A 14,785-nucleotide genomic window follows, 5' to 3' on the forward strand; every position below is an offset into this window, starting at 1 on the left:
GTACAGATTGAGATGCTTAAAATCACACATTCCCAATACATTTAATTTTTAACACATTTACACATTGATAAGGAATATTCCTCTCACAGAATGTGGGAAAGTAACATCATTTACAGCCTAAATTATGTTGTTTGTGAACACAGCCTGGGGAACATAGCTGCACGACTTACAGCATGAGGCTGATGTGGGAGTCTCTGGGCAGTTTCTCCACCTTCTCGAGGGAGGACTCTTTGTTCCGGGTCGCGTTTGCAACCCGGACCTTGAAGCAGGGGCCGGAAGTAGCCGGGCTGTTCGCTCCTGAATGAGATTCCGGGTGGACTCGGGTTTAGTACCGCTCCGGCGGCCTATGCTGGTAAGAAGCTGTTTGATATGTCCCCGGTGGAGGCCGTGGGCTCTGAGTGCCCCCTTTGTTGCGGGTTAAAGTTGCCCTCTTGCCCTTGGGCCTCTCCCATCCCCCCGGCGCTGATTTGCTGAGTCGCCGCCAGTTGTTCACCCCGGGACTTGCCTCGGCCTCTGTCTGAATGTCAGCCCTTTACTGGGGCCCTCACTGTTCAGACTGGTGCCGTTAGTCCGAAACAACACCAGCCCCATTAACCGCAGCTTGTCCAGCCTCATCTGTCCTGCTCCCCTCTCCCCTTCAAATCATTTCAATGTGAAACGAAGGCACCGAAACCGAGTCTAATCCTGTCCTTGCAGTGTGTCCGGACATCTGTATTTCTAATAGGTGTCAGTGACCAGCAGCAAAACGCAGAATCTACTGTGAGTGATACCTACCTTGTCTCTGGATTCTGCCTTCATTTGTCGTCCTTTTACCAGTCCCTCTAGCTGCGAGACCCGAAACGTTGACTCTGTTTTCTCTCCACAGATACTGCCAGACCTGCTGAGTTTTTTTCCAGCAATTTCTTTTTTGCTTATGTTTTGGGATGGTTTGGACTAGCTGTCAGAAGCTGTTAGTTAATGACACCAATTCTGGTCTCCTTTCTTTGGGAAAGATGTTGTGAAACTTGAAAGGGTTCAGAAAAGATTTACAAGGATGTTGCCAGGGTTGGAGGATCTGAGCTACAGGGAGAGGCTGAACAGGCTGGGGCTGTTTTCCCTTCGGAGGCTGAGGGGTGACCTTATAGAGGTTTACAAAATTATGAGGGACATGGATAGGGTAAATAAGCAAAGTCTTTTCCTTAGGGTCTGGAAGTCCAGGTCAAGAGAACATAGGTTTAGGGTGAGAGGGGAAAGATATAAAAGAGACCTAAGGGGCAACCTTTTCACGTAGAGGGTAGTACATGTATGGAATGAGATGCCAGAGGATGTGGTGGAGGCTGGTACAATTGCAACATTTAAGAGGCATTTGGACGTGTATATGAATAGGAAGGGTTTGGAGGGATATGGGTCGGGTACTGGCAGGTGGGACTAGATTGGGTTGGGATATCTGGTCGGCATAGACGGTTTGGACCGAAGGGTCTGTTTCCATGCTGTACATCTCTATGACTCTATGACACATCCAAATTCTGCCAATCCCTTTTACCTTCTTTTCAATGAATATTCTCTTAAATCTTGTTTGCTTTATCTGAATTTCTATAACATTTCTGCACTTTTATGGTTCTGCTTTGATATCTCTGATCATTGCCAGACTTGATAAGTAAGTCGAATTGTTTTGTGAAATATATTGATTAGAATAAACCCCTTTTTTTCCATTTTATATTTGCTCTTTCTTTACCTTTTAGGACATTTCCTCAAATACTCATATAATAGAACAAGAACCAATTATTTTATGGCGCATAAGAATCAGGAAATGTGTGTAGACAGGCAACACTTCTTATTAGTGTTACCTTGTACCTCCAAATCAACCTGAATGTATTGCCACTACTCAGTCAGCATATTAGTGATTGGAAATTTTCTTCCATGACCCAACTTCCCAATTTGGGTGGTGGACCACCACTTTAATTCATCTTGTAAGATCAAGTTCTTTTCAATTAAACTTTCTCTAAAATATTTCACCAGCCATGCAAATAGATTTTTGTTTGTCGATATTTATACATATAATTGTGTAAAGTAATTGTCAGAAAAGCTTTCAACACTAAAAATGCTTGAATGTTTGTCAGCTTAACAGGCTGTATAATTTGAAGTACTGTTGACACCAAATAATTTCATCATTGATACTGTCACGTCCATAAACGAGACTGCAGATTTGCACATAGACCCATAACCAACAATCCAACAAATGACCTACTAAAGTTCTCTCTCATCTGTTGTTCAATTGTTCTTCAGTGTTTGAAAGTATACTCTCAGACATTGTTTCAGTGTCATAGAGTCACAGATGTACAGCACGGAAACAGACCCTTCGGTTCTACTCATCCATGCCGACCATACACCAGCCCAACCTAGTCCCACCTGTCAGCATCTAGCCCATATCTCTCCAAACTCTTTGTATTCATATGCCCATCCAGATGCCTTTTAAATGTTGCAATTGTACGAGCCGCCACCACTTTCTCTGGCAGCCTTTTCCATACACGAACCACCCTCTGTATGAAAAAGGTGCCCCTTAGTTCTCTCTTATATCTTTCCCCTCTCACCCTTAAACCTATGCCCTCTAGTTCTGGACTCCCCCACCCAGGGAAGAGACTTTGCCTATTTATCCTATTCTTGCCCCTCGTGATTTTATAAACCTCTTTAAGGTCACGCTTCAGCCTCCGACGCTCCAGGGAAAACAGTCCCAGCCTATTCAATCTCTCCCTTTAGCTCAAATCTTCCCGCCCTGGCAACATCCTTGTAAATCTTTTCTGAACCCTTTCAAGTTTCACATCATCTTTCCGATAGGAAGGAGACCAGAATTGCACACAATATTCCAAAGGTGGCCGAACCAACGTCATGAACAGCCGCAACATGACCTCCCAACTCTTGTACTCAATACTCTGACCAATAAAGGAAAGCTTACCAAACGCTGCCTTCACTATCCTACCTACCTGTGACTCCACTTTCAAAGAGCTATAGACCTGCACTCCAAGGTCTCTTTGTTCAGCAACACTCCCTAGGACCTTACCACTAAGTGTATAAGTCCTGCTAAGATTTGTTTTCCCAAAATGCAGCTCCTCGCATTTATACAAATTAAATTCCTTCTGCCTCTTCTCAGCCAATTGGCCCATTTGGTCAAGATCCCGTTGTAGTCTGAGGTAACCTTCTTCGCTGTCCACTACACCTCCAATTTTGGTGTCAGCTGCAAACTTACTAACTGTACCTCCTATGTTCACATCCAAATCATCTATATAAATGATGAAAAGTAGTGGACCCGGCATCGATCCTTGTGGCACTCCATTGGTCACAGACCACCACCCTCTGTCTTCTATCTTTGAGCTAGTTCTACATCCAAATGGCATGTTCTCCCTGAACTCCATGAGATCTAACCTTGCTAATCAGTCTCCCATGGGGAACCTTGTTGAACGCTTTACTGAAGTCCATATAGATCATGTTCACCACTCTGCCCTCATCAATCCTCTTTGTTACTTCTTCATAAAACTCAATCAAGTTTGTGAGACATGATTTCCCACGCACAAAGCCATGTTGACTATTCCTAATCAGTTCTTGCCTTTCCAAATACATGTACACCTTGTCTTTCCGGATTCCCTCCAACAACTTGTCCACCACCAACGTCAGGCTCACTGGTCTATAGTTCCCTGGCCTGTCCTTTCCACCCTTCTTGAACAGTGGCATCATGTTAGCCAACCTCCAGTCTTCCAGCACCTCACCTGTGACTGTTGATGATACAAATAACTCAGCAAGAGGCCCAGCAATCATTTCTCTAGCTTCCCACAGAGTTCTAGGGTGCGCTTGATCAGGTTCTGGGGATTTATCCACTTTTATGTGTTTCAAGACATCCAGCACTTCCTCCTCTGTAATATGGACATTTTCCAAGGTGTCACCATCTATTTCCCTACATCCTATATCTTCCATGTCCTTTTCCACAGTAAATACTGATGCAAAGTAGTCATTTAGTTTCTCCCCCATCTCCTGCGGCTCCACACAAAGGCTGCCTTGCTGATCTTTGAGGGCCCTATTCTCTCCCTAGTTACCCTTTTGTCCTTAATGTATTTGTAAAAACCCTTTGATTTCTTCTTAACTCGATTTGCCAAAGCTATCTCATTTCCCCTTTTTGCCCTCCTGATTTCCCTCTTAAGTATACTTCTACTGCCTTTATACTCTTCTAAGAATTCATTCGATCCAACTTGCCTATATCTGACATATGCATCCTTCTTTTTCTTAATCAAACCCTCAATTTCTTTAGTCACCCAGCATTCCCTACATCTACCAGCCTTTCCTTGCAACCTAACAGGAAGATACTGTCTCTGGACTCTTGTTATCTCATTTCTGAAGGCTTCCCACTTTCCAGCCATCCCTTTACCTGCGAACATCTGCCCCCAATCAGTTTTTGAAAGGTCATGTTGAGGATGCGCCCTATTGTCCTTCACATTTTGGTTTTACTGTCTTACAGCTAAATCTAATTAAAAGCTTGTTTTTGGTATCTAGTGCCAAGTCTAGCCTTTCACTTCTAGAACTTGTCCAGTGTTGTTTATGACAGAAGGCTGAACACTCAATTTTTGATTGGCAGCTTTGCTTTGGATGGCAATGTGGGAAAGAAAATCTGTGACTAAGAATTATAGTTGTGACAGAGTGGAGTGTGTCTTTGATCTGGCTTGATTGAACATAATCTTGGAGTGTGTGATGCTGGGAAAGTTTCCAGCAAACTTTATTTTTTAATGGAAATCTTGGCATATTGATAATGTGAAATATATAATCACAGAAATTTGTAGCAGTGCAGGAGGTCATTCGGGCCACTGTTTATTCTAGTTCTTTGGAGGGGCAATTATGCTTTTGTCCTGTTGGGAGAAAAAGAAGTTGCTAATTATATGACTAGAAACTGCATTACAACGAATGGGAGTATTTCTTGCTGCACTTAAAGGTGACATAACATAAACTTTATTGATCAGAGCTGTTGTTGCTTTTACCGCTTCCAAGTTTTGTTTCTCAGACTGGAATTACTTCATTATTTTGGATATCTGGATAATACCGAAATCTCTATCAGATTTTGAATTAGTGTCAGCTTTAACATTAGAATTGCAAGTGCAGTGACCTCTTGTGAAAACATTCTGTTTGATTCAATTTATGAAGAAAGATTGTGCGCTGAACATTTAATACCTCTTCAAAATTCAATGCACATGAGAGTTAATACATTGAGGGAAAATTGATATATTATTTCAAGTAAAATATGGAATAAGCAGGACTGCTTTTTAACAAATACCAGTACTGGTTGCAGAACTAAAATTAAAAATATTGCATGAAAAGACTTTTGAAACAGAAACAGCAAGAACACAGAAGATTGCAACAATCAGTGAAGGAGCATTTCAAATCACTTCGAAGTGAGGTGAGGGATCTGCATAGCTGATGGACTAAAAAAATGTCAAAGGCCAAGAGGTTAAACAGTAAACAAAGGAACTGACGGTCTTATCAGGAGAAGTAAAATATACACATCTTTGAGTTGTAAAGGGAGTGAGGTACAATCAGAAATTGGGAAGGCAAAGTTCATGTTCAAAATGCAGAACAAAGGTGATGAACAAATGTATTCAGGTAAAATATTGCAAGAAGAAAGATATTGTTAAATTTGCAAGGGTTCAGAAAAGATTGACAAGGATTTGAGCTAGAGCGAGAGTCTAAATAGGCTTGGCTCATTTTCTCTGGAGCATTGGAGGCTGAAAGATGACCTTATGGAGTTTATAAAATTATGAGGGGCATGGATAAGGTAAATAGTCAAGGTCTTTTTCCCAGGCAGGGGAGTCCAGAACTGGAGGGCATAGGTTTAAGGTGAAAGAAGAAAGATTTAAAAGGGACCTAAGGGGCAATTTTTTTATGCAGAGGGTGGTGTGTATATGGAATAAGCTACAGAGGAAGTGGTGGAGGTCGGTACAATTACAACATTTAAAAGGCATCTGGATGGGTGCATGAGTACAAAGGATTTAGAGGAATATGGGACAAATGCTGTCAATGGGACGAGATTAATTTCGGATATCTGGTCGACATGGATGAGTTCGACCGAAGGGTGTGTTTCAGTCCTGTAGAACTCTATGACTCTAAATATAGTGTAAATATCCTTATTGATATCTACAAGTCTTCCAATTCTAGCTTCTTTAACTTCCATGATTTTCTTTGCTCTTAGTTAGTGCCAGTGTCTCTGCTTTTAGATTTTAAACTCTTGGATTCTCTCCCCAAACCATCCTGGCTTTCTAACTCTGGCCAAGCTTTTGCTCACCTGTCCTTCTACCTCTGTATGGCACGGTGTCACATTATATCTGGTAATTTTCCTTTGAAAGACCTTTTCAGCACATGATAAGTGAACAGAATCTTTCTGCTTAACCTTTATTTCTTCAGTCTCCTTCAACTCACTGAGATTTTTAGGGCTCAGTGCCTGGGACCTTCCAAAACCATCCTGCTGTAATTTGGCATCTGCCTCTTGTTACATTTTGATCTATTTATGTCATCGCTGTCTTCTTGAACTTTTATTTTCATCTCCAGCACTTTTTCACTATGACTCTCTCATTACCTTTTCTGAGCTTCCCTCTTTTTACTGAAACACTCCCTTCCTTCTGTCTTTCTCTCAACTTGTTCTCCCTTTCTCTCACTTGCTGCTGTAACGCACACTTGCTGTTGAAACTCTGTCTCTCCTTTCCTGCTCCGTCCTCCATTGTACAGCTAGGGTAATTATTTTGGGTGCAGGACTTTGTATCAGTTTTTGGTCTGACTCTTATGTCTGCTTGGCTAATGAATGAGGTCTAACTGTTTGTCAAGTATCTGGAGCACCTCCGGTCGATTTGCTTCATATTCTAACCACAAATCTCAATGGTCCCAGGTTTAGAGAAGCTGGTATGTCTACAGTTAACTTTTGCTTTTCTAAATATATTGGCAGCAGAATTTACTATGTTGTTCTGAGAAAGGAATTATAAGAATTTGAGGTTGTATTTCTTTATCTTGAAGATAATTTCAGCCACTGAATTTTCCTTCCTTGGTTTCTCATGGGTTTCTTTCAGTATCCAATTAAGGCTCATTTCAAAATTTGGATTCTCCTCCGATTTTTGTGCACTTTGGTGAAACTTGTGGCTAGTTTTATTGATTCCAGTACCAGCCAAACCCCAACTTATGTCACAAGCAAGAACAGATGAAGTTATTTATTTTTAATGATTTCCTCTGCAGTTGATATCACAGGTGGCTTTTAATTTTCTTGTTTTCCCTTTGCCCTTTTAAAAATAGGCCATAGTGTGTTACCCCAAACCCTGTCAGCAATTTAAAATGACACATAACAAATTATTTACGGTTTAAAAAAACTTCATGGTAGGGTCCTGGGGAGTGTTGTCGAAAAAAGAGACCTCGAGGTGTAAATACATAGTTCCTTGAAAGTGGCATCACAGTGGCGATGAAGGTGTTTGGCTTGCTTGCCTTCATCGGTCAGAGCAATGAGTACAGGAGGTGGGAGGTCATATTACAGCTGTACAAGATATTAGTAAAGCCACATTTGGAGTACTGCATACAATTCTGCTCACCCTGCTGTAGGACGGATGTTATTAAACTGGAAAGGGTGCAAAAAAGATTTACAAGGATGTTTATCAAGACTGGAGGGTTTGACTTAGAAGGGGAGGCTGGATAGGCTGGGACTTCTTTCCCTGGAGCATAGAAACTTATAGAAGTTGATAAAATCATGAGGGGTATCAATAAGATGAATAGTCAAGGTTTCTCCAGGTTAGGAGAGTCCAGAACTAGAGGGCATAGGTTTAAGATGAAAAGGGAAAGATTTAAAAGGGACTTTGGGGGTGACTTTTTCACACAGAGGGTGCTGCATCCATAAAGTGAGCTGCCAGAGAAAATGGTAATATTGAAAAGTCATTTGGACAGGCATATGAATAGGCAAAGTTTAGAAAGATATGGGCTAAAAGTAGACATATGGGATGAGTTCAGTTTAGGAAACCTGGTCGGCATGGATGTATTGGACCAAGTGATCTGCTGTATGATTCTAAAGTTATGCTTATTACTGCATTCAAAACGCTAGTTGATTCATAGTATCTGTCACATTCTCTGTCACTCTCATACACATGTTCAACACAGAACAAACAATAAGGAAAGGTGAGAAATTACAAATTAATTAAACTCCAAGATATTGGCGTTGGTTAGAGAAAATTTGGCTAGAGAAAGATAAGGGCCAATTAAGGATAGTAGGGGGAAATTGTGCATGGAGTCCGAGGAGATGGGGAAGCGCTAAATGAATATTTTTCGTCAGTATTTGCAATCGAAAAAGACAATGTTGTCGAGACGAATACTGAGATACTGGCTACGAGATGAGACAGGATTGATGTTTGCAAGGAGGAGTTAACAACTCTAAAAAGTGTGAAAATAGATAAGTCCCCTGGGCCGGATGGGATTTTTTCCTTGGATTCTCTGGGAAGCCAGAGAGGAGGTTGCAGAGCCTTTTGGCTTTGATCTTTGTCATTGTCTACAGGAATTCTGCCAGAAGACTGGAGGATAGCAAATGTTGTCCCCTTGTTTAAGAGGAGGAATAGAGACAACCCTGATAATTGTCAACCAGTGAACCTTACTTCGATCGTGGTTAAAGTGATGGGAAAGTTTATAAGAGATAGGATTTATAATCATCTAGAGAGGAATAAGTTAATTAGGGATAGTCAACACTGTTTTGTGAAGGGTAGGTTGTGCCTTACAAACCTTATTGAATTCCTTGAGATAGTGACCAAATAGATGGATGAGGGTAAAGCAGTTGATGTGGTGTACATGGATTTCAGTAAGCTGTTTGATAAGTTTCACCATGGTCGGCTATTGCACAAATACGGAGGCATGGGATTGAGGGTGATGTGGTAGTTTGGATCAGATGTTGGCGAGCTGAAAGAAGACAGAGGGTAGTGGTTGATGGGAAATGTTCATCCTGGAGTTCACTTACTAGTGGTGTAATGCAAGGATCTGTTTTGGGGCTACTACTGTTTGTCATTTTTATGAATGACCGAGATGAGGCCGTAGAAGGATGGGTGCGTAAATTTGCGGATGACATTAAGGTTGGTGGAGTTGTGGATAGTAACGAAGCATGTTGTAGGTTACAGAGAGTCATAGAGCCATAGAGATGTACAGCACGGAAAGAGACCCTTCAGTCCAACTTGTCCATGCCGACCAGATATCCCAACCCAAGCTAGTCCCACCCGCCAGCACCTGGCCCATATCCATACAAATCCATGCCCCTCATGATTTTATAAACTTCTATAAGGTCACCCCTCAGCCTCTTATGCTAAAGGGAAAACAGCCCCAGTCTGATCATCTCCCTATAGCTCAAATCCTTCAACCCTGGCAACATCCTTGTAAATATTTTCTGAACCTTTTCAAGTTTCACATCTTTCTGATAGGAAGGAGACCAGAATTGCATGCAATACTCTAAAAGCGGCCTAACCAATGTCCTACTCAATACTCTGACCAATAAAAGAAAGCATACCAAACGCCTTTTTCACTATCTTATCAACTCCACTTTCGAGGAGCTATGAACCTAGACTCCAAGGTCTCTTTGTTCAGCAACACTCCCGAGGACCTTGCCATTAAGTGTATAAGTCCTGCTAAGATTTGCTTTCCCAAAATGCAGCACCTTGCATTTATCTGAATTAAACTCCATCTGTCACTTCTCAGCCCATTGGCCCATCTGGTCAAGATCCTGTTGTAATCTGAGGTAACCCTCTTCGCTGTCCACTACACCTCCAATTTTGGTGTCATCTGCAAACTTACTAACTAGGAGAAAGTGAGGTCTGCAGATGCTGGAGAATACCTGCTGTGCTGTTCCAGCAATAAAGTTCAAACTTACTAACTATACCTGTTATGCTCACGTCCAAATCATTTATATAAATGACGAAAAGAAATGGACCCAGCACTGATCCTTGTTGCGCTCCACTGGTCACAAGCCTCCAATCTGAGAAACAACCTTCCACCACCACCCTGTCTTCTACCTTTGAGCCAGTTCTGTATCCAAATGGCTAGTTCTCCCTGTATTCCCTAAGATCTAATCTTGCCAATCAGTCTCCCATGGGGAACCTTGTTGTACGCCTTACTGAAGTCCATATAGATCACATCTACTGCTCTGCCCTCATCAATCCTCTTTGTTACTTCTTCAAAAAACTCAATCAAGTTTGTGAGGCATGATTCCCCATGCACAAAGCCACGTTGACTATCCCTAATCATCCTGTCCCTCAGGATTCCCTCCAACAACTTGCCCACCACCGATGTCAGGCTCACTGGGCTTCAGATTGGTTCCACAGGTCGGCGCAACATCGAGGGCCGAAGGGCCTACTGTGCTGTAATGTTCTATGTTCACGTTAATTTCAGAGTCCATTGGAGATTATTTCACTGGCCTGTACAAAAAAAGTCCCTTTCACAGGAACATAGATGTAGTCAAATAGCTGATTAAGGTGTAGCAATTATATGCTGGGAATTTGTTTGTTTTGTATGAGAAATGCAGGATTTTTTGCAGAAATCAGGTTTTGCACATAAACTTCGATAATTTAAACAAACCCATTTCATTTAAGTGTCGGGGGCCTCCACCTTAGTTGCACAACTAAGAAGGTGTGTTTTGATCTGTTAAAATCTTTTATGGTTTTTAACAGAATCTGTGGAGTCATTAGCACTAAATCAAGCATAAATGCATGGATTTCTTTGCTCTGAGCATTCGTTTACTGGATGAAGGCGTTGCCAGCTAGGCCAACATTTATTGCCTATTCCCAATTGCCTAGAGTGCAGTTAAGAGTCAAGCTGTGGGGTTACTGTGGGTCTGGAGTCACATGTAGGCCAGACCAGTTAAGGATGGCAGTTTCCTCCCTTAAAGGATATTCATTTAGTAACAAAGAAGGTTGATGAGGGCAGAGCAGTAGATGTGATCTATATGGACTTCAGTAAGGCGTTCGACAAGGTTCCCCATGGGAGACTGGTTAGCAAGGTTAGATCTCATGGAATACAGGGAGAACTAGCCATTTGGATACAGAACTGGCTCAAAGGTAGAAGACAGAGGGTGGTGGTGGAGAGTTGCTTTTCACACTGGAGGCCTGTGACCATTGCAGTGCCACAAGGATCAGTGCTGGGCCCTCTACCTTTTGTACAGGAGTTGGGAGGTCATGTTGTGGCTGTACAGGACATTGATTAGGCCACTGTTGGAATATTGTGTGCAATTCTGGTCTCCTTCCTATCGGAAAGATGTTGTGAAACTTGAAAGGGTTCAGAAAAGATTTACAAGGATATTGCCAGGGTTGGAGGACCTGAGCTACAGGGAGAGGCTGAACAGGCTGGGGCTATTTTCCCTGGAGCATAGGAGGCTGAGGAGTGACCTTATAGAGGTATACAAAATTATGAGGGGCATGGATAGGATAAATAGACGATGTCTTTTCCCTGGGGTGGGTGAGTCCAGAACTGGAGGGCATAGGTTTAGGGTGAGAGGGGAAACATATAAAAGGGACCTAAGAGGCAACTTTTTCACGCCGAGTGTGGTACGTGTATGGAATGGGGAGAAAGTGAGGTCTGCAGACGCTGGAGATCAAAGCTGAAACTTTATTGCTGGAACAGCTCAGCAGGTCAGACAGCATCTAGGGAAAAGGAGATTCGACGTTTCGGGCACATGCCCTTCCTCAGGAGGAATGAGCTGCCAGAGGATGTGGTGGAGGCTAGTACAATTGCAACATTGAAGAAGCATTTGGATGGGTATATGAATAGGAAGGGTTTGGAGGGATATGGGCCGGGTGCTGGCAGGTGGGACTAGTTTGGGTTGGGATATCTGGTCAGCATGGACGGGTTGGACTGAAGAGTGTGTTTGCATGCTGTACATCTCTGTGACTCTATGAGTGAACCAGATGAGTCGTTCCAACAATCGACAATGGATTAATGATCATCAGTAGACTCTTTAATTTCAGATTTTTTATGGAACTTAAATTCTAATATCTGCCATGATAAGACTATTCCCCTGAACATGTTCTGAGTCTCTGGATAATAATATGACTGGGTCGTCGCTTCCCCCTCAAATGCTTACACTCCATATGGGGTTTCTTTTCGTTGGTTTGGCTGGAATGTCTGGACAATGCAAGAGGGGTGACATTTCAGGTGGTGATTAATTCACTTCTGTCTGAGACCTACTGGAAACGTCTAGAGGCAGCCAGCTTTGTGGGCTGATTAGTATACTTTTTTAAAATAATATTTACTTTATGGATGTGTAAATAATATTATAATGTATTAAAGTTTGCATTTACTCAGTTCATAGCTAAAATAGATGTATCTTTTAGTGGCCTGATTATAAATAATTGTGTATACTGATAAAATTCATTTTCAATCATTTCCAAGTTTCATTGATGTACAATTGTCAGTCCTGACTGACCTTAGTCCCTTTGAGGTATTGTGAAAGAGCCCGTTAACAGAAACTCAAGATGGTAATTGATTTAGGGTTTGACTAGATTTGGTAGCAGGGCCAGTTAGTCGCATAAGTTTTTGAACTAATGCAAAGCATCACAGAATCTAAAGTTCATTTTAAATTCCTTAATGTTTTGTGTGATTTGTTCTGGAAAACCCTGCACAGTCAGTGGGAATTCCAGGCCGACAAGACTATTTTTGTTGCCTCAATATTACTCTTGTCAATGAGTGTAAATAAGCCAGGGACATGTAGGACATCAAGAGGAAATTGATTTTGGGCCCTCTACCTATCAGTGCAAGTCATCTGGTGTTCAGAAAATTTGCAATGTTTGCTTAAACAACATCTGCTTTACCAATTTCTGCTTACCTTCCCCTTCCCCCCAAATCTTCATATTTTTCCAGTTCTTAAAATCACTTGATAGAGGGTGCCCATGCTGTTGAAAGGTCAAAGCATGAAAGATGGAGGGAAACTGGTCTTTTGGTGGAAGGGTCAAGAACCAGACAATCTGATTTAAGGTGAATTCCCAAAGAACCAATGGCGATGAGAAGAAAAAAAAATTGTTTGCAGTGAATGGGTTTGGGCAGGAGACTGTTTTGTTTTTGAAAGCTTCAAGACTGGGTTTTTTTTTGGTTTTTGCTCGATAATTATTCTTTGGTAATCGATGTTTTGAAAGTTCTGAGGGAAAGATCCTAGTCTGTAAGAAATAAGCAAATGTCTCCAGAGGTCTGTGGAATCTGTTTGCATTGACTAGTAACTTTGAAATTTAAGCAAAACATACAGTCCTATGTATCTGTAATTCATTCCATTATCCAACTTCATGAAGGTCTGGTGTTCGTCATTGAAATGGAAAACTATTTTGTTTTTACTTTATTTTCTAATTTACCTCTTACCTGTGTGTGCCAGTGGGGGTTTACGATCAAAGAAGTTTGGACTTCGATCAAAAATATTAGATTGCCTTGTTGCTTATCTGTGTTTGGCTAAAGTTACATTTTTAATAAGTGTTAATTTTTAAAGTTATGAATAGTGTCAAAATTTGTTATTTGTAAAGACTGGTTAGGAACAATTGAGCAGTTTTGAATGTTATTGACTGTTTTAGTTTCACTTTGTTGCGAATCCAGTGATTGCTTTCCCCTTTTTGCTGCTGGCATTTGATGTAATTTTTAATCTCCCCAGGAGGTAGCTTTACTCCCAACATGTGGGAATCATCTCATCTTTGTACTCCAGGCATCATGAACGTTGGTTAGACTTTGTTGATTATTCAGTCTTTTCCTTCCCTTTATTTCACCATATGCATTGGTAGACTATAATGGTCAATGCTGAACCTCAAAGGCAATGTATGCTATAAAATTTCAGTGGTGCATCTTTCTCTGATTCACAACACTTAATGTGTTAACAATGGTAGTTCTAACTATGTACACAGACTGAATAAAGAAAGTGAAAGACAGAGGTAGTGTGGAAAATGGTTCAAGATATTTGCTGGGTTAATGTTAGTTATGAGTAGCACTGATAGCTTAGAAAATAAATTCACCAGATTGCTTGTTCACTATTGTGTTACTTGTGTTTTAACCAGACTGCTTTTGATTTATTAATACTGCATTCTGTATAAAAGTTAAATTTTTAAATTTGTTTTATTTCTAATTCTTAATTTCTATGTTTTTCTGGTAAATTACTGCTTAATCAGGTACACTGAGCATGAACTGGAGGTCAGTTTTGTGCAGCATTGATATTGTGCTTTATGATGTAATAACATTTGGTTCTTTGAAGATTTGCATCACAAAGCATGACGTCCGAAATATCAAGATGGTTTTGTTAATTGGCAGAAACACTTTCATATCTTTGACTGTAAATCCACTGTTCTTAATGGGAACTGACTTTACTATTAGCATCTTTTTTCTTTTCTCATTTTCTTCTTTGGCAAGACTTGCACTTAAAGTGCACTTGAAAATAAAAATGGAATTGTTACCTTGTTCTCTAGATCTGGATGAATTAAATGAGATCACTCTGTAAATCTGTGTTGCTCTAGGTAATAATTTGAAATGAATATTTAACTGTGTGTTGCTGTGATGCTTAATTATTGCGAATGGAGATTGCATATTTTTAACTCTAGATTGTATGAAAGTTGCATGCATGTTATTTGTACAAATGTTCCATTTGGTCTTCCTCTTGTTTTCCATGAACTTGATAATCTTGCGGTACCAGTTGTCTTGTTTTGATCTTGTGGTGAAATATCTTCAAGGAGAAAGTGAGGACTGCAGATGCTGGAGATCAGAGCTGAAAATGTGTTGCTGGAAAAGCGCAGCAGGTCAGGCAGCATCCAAGGAA

At 41.1% G+C, this 14,785-nt stretch overlaps 1 protein-coding gene across 5 annotated transcripts in view; it reads left to right on the top strand.

Moving 5' to 3' along the window:
* Positions 1-218: 218 nt before the first annotated feature.
* Positions 219-14,785, top strand: part of opa1 (OPA1 mitochondrial dynamin like GTPase) — a 171,013-nt gene continuing 156,446 nt past the window's right edge. For 2 of the 5 annotated variants that reach the window (XM_043702258.1, XM_043702259.1), the window contains exon 1: positions 219-352. The gene's annotated coding sequence lies outside the window, so the exon portion shown is untranslated. The remainder of the gene's footprint in view (positions 353-14,785) is intronic. The other 3 variants (XM_043702261.1, XM_043702260.1, XM_043702257.1) reach the window with 2 other exon arrangements.

The sequence above is a fragment of the Chiloscyllium plagiosum genome, chromosome 13, assembly GCF_004010195.1.
Source record: "Chiloscyllium plagiosum isolate BGI_BamShark_2017 chromosome 13, ASM401019v2, whole genome shotgun sequence".
In the NCBI taxonomy this organism is placed as follows: Eukaryota; Metazoa; Chordata; class Chondrichthyes; order Orectolobiformes; family Hemiscylliidae; genus Chiloscyllium; species Chiloscyllium plagiosum.